At 47.7% G+C, this 13924-nt stretch overlaps 1 long non-coding RNA gene across 1 annotated transcript; it reads left to right on the forward strand.

The window, feature by feature from the left end:
- The first annotated feature begins 2735 nt into the window (after positions 1-2735).
- Positions 2736-13079, forward strand: LOC131485350 (uncharacterized). Its single transcript, XR_009248787.1, has 2 exons — positions 2736-2939; positions 12748-13079. It is a non-coding gene; the product is annotated as an uncharacterized LOC131485350 (long non-coding RNA).
- The last annotated feature ends 845 nt before the right edge of the window (positions 13080-13924 follow it).

Genomic DNA, 13924 nt, shown 5'->3' on the forward strand with positions numbered 1-13924 from the left:
TTTTTCAAGATTGCTTTGGCTATTCAGGGTCTTTTCTGGTTCCATACAAATTTTAGGATTTGTTCTAGCTCTGTGAAGAATGCTGGTGTTATTTTGATAGGGATTGCATTGAATATGTAGATTGCTTTGGGTAGTATTGACATTTTAACAATATTTGTTCTTCCTATCCAGGAGCATGGTATCTTTTTTCCATTTCTTTGTATCTTCTTCAATTTCTTTCATCAGCTTTCTATGGTTTTCAGTGTATGGCTTTTTCACCTCTTTGGTTAGATTTATTCCTAGGTATTTTATGGTTTTTTTGTGCAACTGTAAGTGGGATCAATTCCTTGATTTCTCTTTCTGTTGCTTCATTGTTGGTGTATAGGAATGCAACAGATTTCTGTGCGTTGATTTTATATCCTGCAATTTTGCTGAATTCATGAATCAATTCTAGCAGTTTTTTGGTGGAGTCTTTTGGGTCAACAAAATATTGTGTTTTAAATTTTCTTGCAACCTTCTCATGTAGACTTGATCCACATTCTACATTTCAGAAGTACATAATTGCCTAGTCCATCATTCCACACTGTTTGGATGATCAGGTTATATTGAAAGTCTCTGGGTGTTTTTGGTTTTTTTTTTTTAATTTTTTTTTAACGTTTATTTATTTTTGGGACAGAGAGAGACAGAGCATGAACGGGGGAGGGGCAGAGAGAGAGGAAGACACAGAATCAGAAGCAGGCTCCAGGCTCTGAGCCATCAGCCCAGAGCCTGACGCGGGGCTTGAACCCACAGACCGCGAGATCGTGACCTGAGCTGAAGTCGGACGCTTAACCGACTGAGCCACCCAGGCGCCCCTCTGGGTGTTTTTTTTTTTTTAATTAATGTTTATTTATTTTTGAGGGAGAGAGACAGAGCATGAGTGGTGGTGAAGGGGGGATGGAGGGGAGGGTTGCATAGAGAGGGAGACACAGAATCCAAAGTGGGCTCCAATCTCTGAGCTGTCAGCACAGAACCCAACATGGGGCTTGAATTCACAAGCGTGAGATCATGACCTGAGCGAAAGTCAGATTGAGCCATAAAGTCTGTAGACTGTGCCCTGAAAGTCTCTGGTTTTAAAAATAAGTCTTCAGATATAATTTTTAGCAGAGAGTTGCCAGTGGCCTACTTTAACAAGAAAGGGCTCCTGGAATGGAAAGTGATCTCTCTGACCAGACAACAAATGTTCTATCATTGCAGAGCATACATAGGCATGAATGGCCTGGATAAGATTTTTTTTTTCCATTGGTTTATTTAAAAAAGAAAAATCTATGTCTTATAGCTCCCCCCCGCCCCCACTCACTAGCTTCTTTAGGATTTATGAAATTCACCTAGTTTTTGGTGTGTGTGTGTGTGCGTGTGTGTGCGCGCGCGTTGGGTTTTTGATACCTATCTCTTTGTGTGCTAGTGAGGAGGGTTGAAAAATACAGACAACAGATTAATAGGAGACAGGATATCTCAAGAATGGTCTTGGACACCAGTAATAATATTGATAATTTTCTGTGATAAAATGTAACCACAGGGTCAGGATGTATCTATTTATTTGCTTACTAAATCGATCACACTTTACTGGTTGAGAAGGTAAAATGTGATTTAGGTTCTAAGGATTTGGAATTTACTTTCATTTGACATATATTTTTATGTTATATTTTTAAAGGGAAATAATTTGATTTGGTCTACAGTTTGTTTAGAAAACTTTACTTTCCAACTTGACTGAATCCACAGTTATTTCCTACAGGAACTGGCCTCTTGCTACACCTAACCTTGGCTTCTGCTAAGGTGAGAAAAGACTTAATTTCGGAATTACATTTCCCTTAAAGACTAATTTCAAACTGAATATTAAAAAAATATGTTGGTTGACAGATTCATATCTACATTACCCCCTCCAGGGCAGCGGATGCTCTTTTGTTTATTTTCTGCTGTTGTGTTAGATCCTGAACACTGAGAACTAATTAGCGTTCTTTGTGTCACTAAAACAACTTTTTATGAGCACTTGCTTCTTCATTGTATGGAATCAAATCCTACGAACTTTAATTCAATTGGTGTATTCATTTAAAAATATCCATCTAATAGAGGGAAAGGGAAAAAAACTAGAAAATAAAATCAGTTTCTAAGACTTTAGAGTGAAACGCATAGATTAGTTTTAAAAAGAAAGCCTCAATTTAAGGATTGAATTGAAAAAAAAAACACCTTTATTTTCCTTTCTTGACATCTACAGTATGCAAAGGTAAGAAAGCCCTTTTGAACTGGGGGGGGGGGAAGTTGTCCTTTGAAATGACTTCAGTGATATGATTTCATCTGTATTTCAAACGCATTAATTTCACACCGTCCAAGCTAGGTAATGAAGATGCACAGATTCGGGTCAAATTCACCCTCCAGAAAAACTACAAATTAAGATGCTGCTGATTGATCCGCTGCTGGCTGTCTTAATCATCTTGATCAAAATCCAAACATTAAGAAAAGGGGCCCTGAGAGATGCCTTTGGGCTTTTGACAAACCCTCGACCAAACTCTAGGCTAGGCTAGGCTAGGCTGTAAGCCCAGCCTGTGCTTTCCTAATCTTTTTCCAGGCAAGAGACCCCATCAGCCCGCGTGGGGCTCGCAGCGTTCCTCGCGAGGGCTTCGACACCCCCACCCCCACCCCCCAAACCCAGACACACCCCGACCCCGCGAACGGGTCTGGGCTGTCAAAACACGCAGCGGCGTGCTGAGTCCCAGTAACTCGCATGACGATTAATGAGCGACTTGATAATTTAATATCGCGTGTGATTAAATTATAAGGCGTGGGGGAGGGGAGCTCTGAGCTCCCTCGCCCGTCAGGGCCGACGCCGCCAAGCCTCCGGGTCTCCTCTGAGTGCGGACCGCGCTCTTCCTTCGCTCAGTGCCTGGCAGGCTCGGCAAGCGGCGGGTCCGCGCCTTCCCAAGGTCAGTGGGCCGCGGGAGGGGAGGGCGGCGGGGTAGGGGTTTGAGGTGGGGGGAAAGGTGACTCGAAGAGCCGAAGGGGGAGGTGCTGGCACCAGGCAGCGTGGGTCTGAGCGGAAGAGGTGGGTGAGCGGCCGGCTGTTCCTTGGCAAAGGCGCGTTGGGGCCGGGCAATGGCTTCAAAGGGAAGATCTCTTTCTGAAATCCCCTGTCCCTCTGGGACCCCGAAACCCCTGGAAGAGGGGGCGCGCGGCCTGGTCCGGCTGGGTCTCCGCCCGGCCCCCACCCCATGCGCCTGGACTTGGAGAGGGTTTCTCTGCAGGCAAGGGGTGGCGGCCGGGTTGAGCCCCCAAAGCCCCTTCTCCTCCCCAGCCGCGGACCCAGCCCTGTCCAGTGCAACGCGGAGTCCAAGCCAGCCTAGGGTACATTCGGAAGGAGAGAGGGAGTATAAAACCACGCAAAAGCCTGAAGCCTCTGGAAAGCGGACAGACGCTGACAGTCTCTGGGGTTCCCAGCTTGATTTATTGGGGAGGAGGCGCGGGAATCCTATCTAAGCCCCTTTGAGGTTACTGGAGGGACTCCTTACTGTCACTCCCTTCTCCTTAAAGACTGGTCGGCAGGCTCAGGCGTGGCCATCCCTTCCTCTGGAAGTGTGAGCTCAGGTTTCGAGGCGAACGCCCCGCGTGGGCCCCCGTGGGTAAAGGGGCCGACTGCCCGCACAGTCCCCGCAGCCCTGGCGCAGCCCTGCACAGCCCTGGCTCAGCTCCTGCGCGCGAGATGTAGACGGCTGCCTTTGCAGCAATGCAGAGCCCCTACTCTGCGCGGAGGACGGCAGTATTGGAGGGGGAACCTGAGAAGCCCCTCGGTGGGCCAGAGGGAGCGTCGCGTCTTCGTGGTCTCATCGGAGGGCTTCACGTTCATCACAGGGAGGGCAGGCCCTCGAGAGGCGAGGATGTCTTCAGAAGACCCTAGGAAACCACCTGGGGCTGTTCAGACGCGAGCAGGAGGGTGAGAAATGAAAACGCCCGATCAGGGCTCCCGAGGGTGGGGTGTCCAAGCTCTGCTCCGGGCCTGGCAAGAGGATGGGTACTGGCTGGATTTTCAGCCAGGCAATGAATGCTAGAGGCGATGCTGCAGGCTGAACCCAGGCTACCTGCTGATCGTCAACTAGAGGCCCGAAAGAGCTCCAGGAATGGCGCGTCTGGTGTCGGGTGTTTTGGGCTCCAGGTGCGATGGCAGAACGTCCCTCCGAGGTGCGGTGGCAGATGCTCCCTGCTAGGAAGGGATAGAAGCTTCCCAGGTCGGGTTCCTCGGATATGCAGGAATCACCACCCTTTTCTTTGGCTTTTTTAAAAATTTGGAAGTAGCGCCAAGCGCGGAGGGTGGTGGTGGTGGTGGTAGTGATTCCCGCCTGCTTGGCGTAAACAAAGGTCACAGTACTGGGGGAGACTATATATATATATATATATATATATATATATATATATATATATATATATTCAAAACATCCAGAGAGACTATGAAAATGGACCTGCCTAGCTAGAGCAGAAACAAACCACAAATTTGTTCTAGGAGGCTTAGCCCGACATACCTCAAATTACCAGAGGGTGTAGGTAGGTAGGCTGTACCTGCAAACCCAGGATATTCAAAACACACAAAATGCTCCTTAGGAAAAAAAGTTTGAAGGTGCGGTGGGGTGGGGTGGAGAAAACACACCCAGAAACCTTCTCTCACTCTTGGCCTGCGTGTGTCCTTGGAAGCGCCTTTACCCCGGGTGGCTTTGTTCCGGTCGAACTCCACTCTGTCCAGGCCCACAGGTTCTAAGGAGGAGGCAGCCCCCTCAAGGTGCCTGAGTACTAAGTAAAAGGGTTTCATAGGCAAGGATGCTGCCTGCGACCGCCTCCGTATCTGGGAATAATTCTGCAGAGAGGTAGCCCCGGACATCACCAGTGTGCATGCTGGCACTGGACCCCAGCATACTGACACGCCCCAAAGCCAGACGGGAGATTATGGAAGGCTGCTTATGTCCCTGTTCTTAAAACATTCCTGAAGTTTGCTCCTCCTCCGTGCTTCTGTCTGATACAAGCTGCATCCCTTTATCTGGTTTCCACCCAAAACAGTGGCTGGGCCCACGGAGGACAATTTGAAAGGACGGGGCCAACTTCTTCCTCCAAAAGGTACCATTTACTGTGTGAATAACAGACGCCTCGTGGACGCAATACCTTTCCCCGGAATTAAATCTGGGTTCCAGAAATGGGACTGGGAAAGTCCTAGACAGAAGTGTGTCCTTGGAAGGAGGGACCCCCGCGTTCACGATATTAATGTGTTGTGATGACGGGCGCCAAGCTAGGTTTTCTTTCCCAGATTATTGTCCATCTGTAGTCGGACTAAACGGCGCCAGGATACCGCGAGAGCGATGGCCATATCCAATTTCTAACGACTCCCAAAGTTGCAAAAGGAGGAAAAGTTAGTTTTCTTTCATCCACAAGATCACTCCTGTTTAATGATGTCGGACATCTGCAAAATGACGTCGAAACCGGCGGCGCATTGGGTGGCATTGTTCACTCAACCTGCCGGGACTGAGCGCTAGTGCCTTTTCCCTGTCTCCCGAGGGCGAGTTCGCGCATTGATTTCACCCCGCGCTCTCAGCCTGCTGCCGAACACCATTTAGGCCAAGATCGGGTATAATGGGAAACACTATCAGCAGACAATTACCCTTTCAGAGGATTCACTTCTCCTCACAGACACTGTTATTTGAGAAATAGGATCATTTGATTTCATATTGCACTAAATAACACCCAGCCGGTTCAAATTGCCAGCTTCTTAAAAACCGCCCATTGGAATAAATTGCGGCGGCCTCTTTTGCTTTTTCAGGGCAATATGATGGGCACCGGGCAGAACTTGTAAAAATAACTACAAAGCCAGCCCTGAGCTGTCGCTATTGGTGGGAACAGCTCTGCTACCCTGCAGGCAAAGGCATTTAGCCACCCGATTTCCTTCCACCTCCCCCTCCGCCCTCCAATTTAGCGATGGTTTATCCACCTGGATTTGGGATTATAATGCACAGCCCTAGCCGCTCTGAGAAAGTGCTTCGGAATACACCGCGAGTTAGGGATGAGCAGAGAGAGATGGGCGGGTGCGAAAGGCACGGATTTGCTTGGGTGCCGCCGAGGTGCCAGCAGGGCTTTGACGCTGGCAGACAGCCGGGGGTCTGGGGTTCGCAGTTGGGCTGTGCACTCCGCAGGTTCTCGGGTCATGGGTTCCCACCTGGAGCGTGCCACTGCCGCCGCGCCCGGCTTACCCGTGCACTCTCCAGACCTGCCGGCCGCCGCGACACACTCTGACCTCAGTACCTGCGCCAAATCGGGAGCTGTGGCTCTCGGGGTCCGAGTTGGGACGGAAAGAGAAGGGAGCCTCACTGTGGCTTCAGTAAGGAGTCCAGAGGGACAGAAAGCGGGCGAAGGAGAAAGGGAGAGTTCGCTGCACACCCGCCGCCAGGGACATTTCAGAAAGAATTAAGCTTTTTAAAATTGGTCACGAGCTGAGGTTTAATAGACACTCTGTTCAACTGAGTGACAATTGTTCAGCTCGATGGGGGCGATCCATCCCCCCTCACTTTTATGTAAAACAAGATTTGATTCCTTGGTGCTTGTTTCATTCGTGCTAAGGGGATGGGTGAATTTAAAACCAACGGGGCCTTGGCGAATCTGCCCTTTGCAGTCTTTTATTACATTTGTGTTAATGTACTTCACGAAGGCCGAATTAGACTCCCTCAGGTAAATTGAAGGCCGCATCCTGGGAACTCATATGTGCACCCCAATTCGAGGCATGAGTTGGATCGCGAGCCCCAGAGGGAGTTAGTCTGGGCCTTTGGGGACTGGGTGCGAGCGTTTTCTCTTCCCTGGCACTGGGAGGAGCCAGGGAGCAGGAGTTTGTGGACATGAGTCCAGAAGGAAGGTTGCAGGTGCGTCGAGTGAGAAACTAAATTTCTTTTGCTGGGTTTGGCGCAGACTTCAGTGCCGGGGCAATGTCGGGGGTTGAGGAAAAGGTGCGGATGCCCGCCCTAGATGGAGTGATGGGGCTCTGAGAGTGCCTACACCTTCCACTTGGCCTTGCCCTGCGGACCCTGAGCCGCGCTACGCCTTAGCGTTTTCCCCCTTCACTCATTTCCCCCAGCAAATAAAAGCGCAGTCCGCGAGCATCAAGTGTGCGTGCCCAAACCAAACTCTGGACCAAGTTGTGCGCCTGGGCCTTTGAAGCTGCCTTCCGGGCCTGGGAATAGGCTGCGATGCGCAGTTTCCCACGCAGCCGGCTCTGGCCCTGCGCCTCTAGATCCAAGGCAGGCCTTGGGCTGCCCACCAGAGCCTACGAAGAGTCCCAGCGCGTGCTCCATCCAGGTCCCTACCTCAAGGCCCTGGCGTCCCCACCCAGCTCCCCTCTCTGCCCCAGCCCCCCCGCACTCAGGGCGTTCTCTCCCAACTTGCCTTCGCTTCCCCGTGGGGGCGCAAGCAAGGAACCCTTTTCTTGCCAAACGCCAAGCCCAAACGCGGCCACTTTTCGACGAGGCAGGGAAAGGGTGATCAAATTCGGAGGAGCCGGAAAACACGTCTTGACCGACTCCAATCTTCTCAGCAGGCAAGAATGGAACCACAGAGCTACCTCTGTGGAACCACCGCGCTCTGCCCTCGCGATACTGACCCGGGGCCGGAGCCCTGGAGCAGGCAGAGGCTGCTGCCGCGACTAGTTGCGCCCCTGGGGTTCCCGAAGGGGGCTCTCAGGACCTCGAGGGTGGGCCTTTCCCTCCGCACGCACCTCTCTCTCAGACCAGGGCCGGGGCAGCGCGTTCAAAATCGGCCTCCAGCACTGGGTGGGAGCTTTGTGTCCGCCCTGTCCCGGCCTGGGAGCCCGAGGTGAGGGCGGCGAGAACCAGTTGTCGCAGCTCCCGTAGTCTTTGGCTTCGGGCTTTGGCTTTGGCTAGGGCGTCCTCCCCTTTGCTCACTATTCCCGCCCCCATCCCTGATCTCCTCTAGGCAGCGCGGACCCCGCGCCACCCTCCCTCGCTTCCTCTCCTTCCACGTCGCCTAGTTTACCAGCGCGTTTTGTTCCCTTGTCGGATTCCCGGCCGAGGGGCAGTTACCGTGCTCTCCTCCGATGGACGCTAATCAAGTAATTTCCCCATCCCAGCCCCATCAAATTGCTCTTTAGCTGTTGAACCGCGGAGTTTTGCTCGCCTTTTCACATGCTAATCATACCCATTCAGCGGCTCTCGGTGGGGCTGTTTGTCGCGGGATAAATCTCCTTGTTTGCCGGCTGCATGATTAATTGATATTGTTGTCTGGCTTTTGTGGGGGCCGTGAGGAGCTGAAAGGCGGCGCGTCGTGACTGCGCCGGGGGCCGCTGGCTACATCATCGGGCTGCCGAGGTCCCGGCGAGGTCGAGCCGGGGCTGATGACATTATGCGCCCGATTTGGTTTTCCTTATTAAAAGGATGATGAAAGACTCGGAGACCCCAGTTTTACAACCCACCACTGGGGCGTAGAAACCGCACAGAGTTTAAGCCACAAGCGCAGACAAAGCCTGGACGTTTGCTTAATTCTGAGAAAAGAGAGGGTGTCACTCTCCACGCAAGAGACAATTAAATCGCATTTCGGCCTACCCGGGATTTCCATAGGAGTTGAACTTGCGCGCGCAGCGGTGTGTGTGTGTGTGTGTGTGTGTGTGTGTGTGTTCAAATAAAGAATAATTTTTGGGGGGGAGGGAGAGGGGTGTTTGTAAAGACAGGTTAAAACACTTAAAAAATAAGTAAAGGGAATCCCGAGCACAGAAGACCTTACAGGTTGCGGTCGAGGAAAGCAGCGCAAAGGCGCTTCCAAATCTGGACCCGGGTTTGCCAACCGCTCGCTGTTTAGACCTAATCACCTGCCACTAAGGGGCCCGGCGCTAACGCTCAGCTCTCAGGATCACTAAGGCCGGTAACCGCCTGCAGGCCAATATATTATTAGCTATCCGGGTCCCTGCTCATTGCTGCAGTTTTCCTCCTGCCGCAGGTGTACAGTCAAACCAACAAATTCCTCCGCGCTCCGCACCCCTCCCGCCTTCTCCCCTGGGTCCTGGGGTTTTATCCTCTACGGACATCCCTGAAAACTTGGAGATTCAATTAAATAATTCCAGTTACGCGGTGCTCCTACCGCCTGCTTATTGCAAATATTTCCTTTTTCGAGTTCCTTAAAAAAAAAAAAAAGCAAAGAGAAGAAAAGAAACTGTCGCCTTCGCTTTCACTGCGCGCGGGGTAATTGATAGGCGCCATCGGAGGTCAGAATTTGCATAAGAATTAAGAGCAGTAAATTAATTTAATATTCCATGCACATCTCCAATTATTCCTGGAGACCTTTGTCTCCGCGGCTGCCAGAGAGGGGATTCAGCTGCTCTTCAGCCAAACAACATCTGTGCGGTTAATAATTTGATAAACAGCTCATACAAATAGTTTCTGAATTATCTGGCAACCCAATGACTATTCAGTTTGGAAACGCTTTGGCAGGGTCTCCCAGCGTCCTCCGAGGGCCTCAGGCGCCCGCTCAGACAAATGTCTTCTTATCTTTTAAACATCAGCAGACGACAATGTGTAGGATAAGTCATTATCATTAAGTAATAACCCTACCCCTTAAAAAAAAAAACAAAAAACGCCTGGGTCATCACGGTGTCGGCAGGTCGTGTATCAAATACCCTGAGATTAATAGACTTGCTGGGGAGGGGTACTGAGTGAAGAACTGCCTGAAGGAAGAAGACTTGGGTGTTGGGGGGGGGTGAAATAGGGGGCTGCTTTCTTTAATGTCTGGATTGAAATTGACTGACTACACTTATGTATGCAAATATCTACTGGAAGGGGAATGTGGTAGGTGGGTGAGAGGAGATCAGCTTTTCACTGGATTGCCTCTTGTACCTTTCAATGTTTCCCTACATGCGAATTATTTATTCCAAAAATAAATACATAAAAGACAAACTGAATTACCAAAAAGCAGGGGTGAATTATTTTGGCTGCCTATAGTCCTTACCTGACTTCTCCCCATTCTTCCTCCTGACCACAGTTCCTCCTTCCTACCTTCACCCCCAGCCAGTGCCTCCCACCCCCATCCTGATAGCAACTTCCCACAAAGCACAAGTATGTCACCTAAACGTTGAGTTGGCCACAGTTTGGAAGGAAACACTTTGCACAATGATGCCATACTGTTGTCAAAACAGACCTGAATTTAGACACGTTTCCCTTGCTTTTCCTGTTCCTATACTGAAGATTTCATAGCTGTGATTATGTTCCTTTATCTTTCTGCCACCCATAGCAGAACCCTGTTCCTGATATTAAGTCTAGAAAAGAACCATTTGATCTTGAATGAGACTCAGACCGCTCTAATTTTGCAACCTGTGCATTGCAGCTCTTTTGACTATGAGTCTGTGTTTACCCTGGAATTGTTCTGCACTGACTTCACTATAACAGGATGTTCAACTGGGATGCTTATCTTTGTCTATACATTCTTACATGTTTGATGTATACACCTCACCCATTCAGTATTTTTTCTGTTTCCTACACTGCTAACAATCTAAGTACTTGAAACCACTGAAAACTACCCTGAAGTTCTGAGTAGTGTCTAAGCAGTAATATGATCGAGCTCTGTCCTTGTACTCTAATGAGCCTGGGGTAGCACTGAGCTTTAAATACAAGCAAGCTCTTCAGACTATAGGTCTAAATATACTTTACAATGAATACAATGTTTGCCTGGCTCAATTGAAGAATTACTTTTCCAGAAAATAAGTCATTGTGTCACAAGAATACAATAGCATTTCAACCAAGCACATTCATTTCTATTTTTTAACATTTTCTTCTTGCATTTCATTAGGTGCTCCCCCCCCCACCCCGCCCCCGTGCCTTGCAGGTTTTAAAAGCATACAAATCATCTCTGTTATTTATGATTAGGGGTCTCTGTCTGCATCTTTTTATTAATTTCTGACTTTGATTCAGACTTGCAGTCAGCAGAGTGATTTGAAAACATTTCTTTTCTTAAATGGAACATTATCAATTCAATTGGGAACCATTCTAAACACCAACATATTCAGTTTCTTAATCTGCAGCTCTGATGTTACTCATTTTTATGCACACAACCTATCCCCTATGGCGTTAGTTTGTTTATGCTTGATATTTATCTTTTTTTTACATTTGTTTGACTATTTTTCAAGGCAGTATATGGGCAGAAAATGGCTATTAAACAAGAATATGGGGACTCTGATTATATTTTGACTATGTAAGTCAAGCCATAGTACATTGAAATTTTGCGGGTATTTTTCTTTCTTTTCTTTTCTTTTCTTTATTTTAAACTAATGAGCCCTCTCCAGAAAAGCCGTCTGGATACCATTAAAGTTGATGAGTTTGGAAGGATTATCCTGATAAATGCTTGGCTTCTTGGTGATTAGACACATATTTTCAGCAGTTTCCTAAATGAGACTGAGATCTGCATTTGGAGGGAGGTTTGCTGAACATAACTGGAAACTGTTGGTGAAAAAAATCTAGAGTATCACTTTATTTTGTAGAGTTCAAATCAAAGGTAACTGCTACTCATGTACACTTGCAGTAAAAATATTGGAAATACAGTATTAGGTGATATTCAGTAATTTAACAACACATACCCTGTCATTTCCAACCTAATTATAAAAGAAATAAGCCTTCTCTCTTGTGAAAAGTTACAGAATAGACAAGGAGCAGAATAATGATTTTAAAAAGTGCTATCTTCTTCAAGGATAAAAGACTTTTTTTTTTTAATTTGAAGGAAAAGAACAGTGCAGAGCCATTAAAGAAATTCTCCCAAAAAACAAATTTTTGCAATTATTTGAAAGAATGAATGATTCTTATTGCTCTTTAAAGAAAGTGATTTTTACATATGTGGCCAGCTCAAACCCAAATCTATTGAAAAACTGAGTTTGGAAAATGTAGGTTAGCTTGTAAAAGTTAGGAACAGAATTCACTTAGATAAACCTGTCTCCTCTCATTTTCTTCTATTTTAATATTTAAATAAGCTATGCTGGGTTCTGATACTGGGTTTAAAAGGAAAGAGCTTCAATACTTATCAGCCTATGGATAATTGCAAGCCACAGAAACAAGTCCAGATTCCTCAGAGATGACTGCAAAATGTCTCTGATCATTGTGGACGTCAGCCTGCCCCATGGTTCTTTCCCTCCACTCCCACCAGGAGTCATGATTACAATCCACAGGTTGAGTTTCACCTAACTCCAGGTGCACCATTCAACACCATTGTCACTATGGATGTGTATGGATTTTCAGACACTGCTCTGTGGTATGACAGTAAATTAAAGTTGAGGGAGAAGGCTGTTATTATTATTATTTTTAAAATATGTACCAAGGGGCTACATGGGTTAAGTGTAAGTCTAGCTGGCTCTGCTTAAAGAAGACAGTCATGGATAGTGGGGACTGTGGACTCCCTGGGCCATTGGCTTTGGCCAGAAAGTTCAATCCAGCATCCTAGTGTAGACTGAATTTAAGAGGGGTTCCAAGGACTTACTCTGCTTTGCTGACTCTGTGAGGAAAGCAGATGGATCCTGCAGAATACCGGACTGATAAGCATGACATTTGAGACCTGCCACAGTCTGGTTGGAATCAATGTCGGGGTCAGAAGGAAATAAATGGTGGGCAGAAGGCTTATAGTTCTATCTGTCCACTAACTGGCTGTAGACACTTGGGCAATCACCTAATCTCCCTGTGTCAGGGATCCTGTCTGCCACTTCTCACCAATTTATTCTCTTCTTGCTAGGCACATGGATGCCCAGCTGGACTACATTTCCCAGCCTCCCTTGCAGTTGTGTAAACTCTTGTGACTAAGTTTTCACCAGTGGAATGCAAGCAGAAGTGATGGGAGTAATTGTCATCTCATACTTGCACCTTCCTGTTCCTTCTTACTGGCTGGAATGATGCTAATGGAAGCCACATATGGAGGATGACAGAACTCGCCCAATGACCTGGAGGATGACAAAACTCGCCCAAAGACCTGGGTTCACAAAATGACTCCCTAGATCAGAGTCTGCACTTTCACCCTGAACTGTTATATGGAGGGAAATAAATGTCTATTTTGTTTGAAAAACTGCATATTTGGTTCACTTTGTTACAGCACTTACCCAAAGTAATCTACATCCTGGCTTTCTTTTTCTTTCTACTTTTTTTAAGTGCTTATTTATTGATTTTTGAGAGAGAGATAGAGTGCAAGTGGGAGAAGGGCAGAGAGAGGGAGAGAGAGACTCCCAAGCAGGTTCCACGCTGACAGCACAGAGTCTGACGTGGTGTTCAAACCCACAAACTGTGAGATCATAACCCAAGCCAAAATCAAGAGTTGGTTGCTTAACCCACTGAGCCACCCAGGGGGCCCAGGCTTTATTTTTCTTAACTGTAAAGTGAAAGTATCTTAGTTTGGGTTTCCCCCAAAGCAAGCAGTTTATTGGGAAGTGATCTGAGGAAATCCCAGTTGAGGAGTGGGGTTGACAGACAGGAAAATGCAGGCAGCCATTAAAGTGCACTTTAAAGCGAATTACCATTGTGGGTAACTGGGATTTAATTCTATCGAGGCAACTTTGAGAAATGGTATAGAACATCTGCCTTAGGATAAGTCCACCTGAGCCAAAGTATTTATACACCAACTCCCATCAATCATTAGCTGAGGATTACTTTTCATGGGCAGTATTTCCTCAGCATGTCTGGCCTGTTTCATAGGCAAAGTAGGCTTTAGGGACCAAAGGAAGTACTCAGGCAATGTACCGCATATGCTGGTGGTTGGATATTGAGCTGGTAGGCACTGAAGTTTAAGGGCAAAGGTCTACTGATAGGACACTGACCACATCTGCTACAGAAAGCATTGATGAATAGTCTTGAAGCTCCCCTTCCTACATTGAAGTTATCTGGACTCAGTTTATCAATCTGTTCTTCCAGTTGCTAATTTG

The sequence above is a fragment of the Neofelis nebulosa genome, chromosome 9, assembly GCF_028018385.1.
Source record: "Neofelis nebulosa isolate mNeoNeb1 chromosome 9, mNeoNeb1.pri, whole genome shotgun sequence".
NCBI classification, from domain to species: Eukaryota; Metazoa; Chordata; class Mammalia; order Carnivora; family Felidae; genus Neofelis; species Neofelis nebulosa.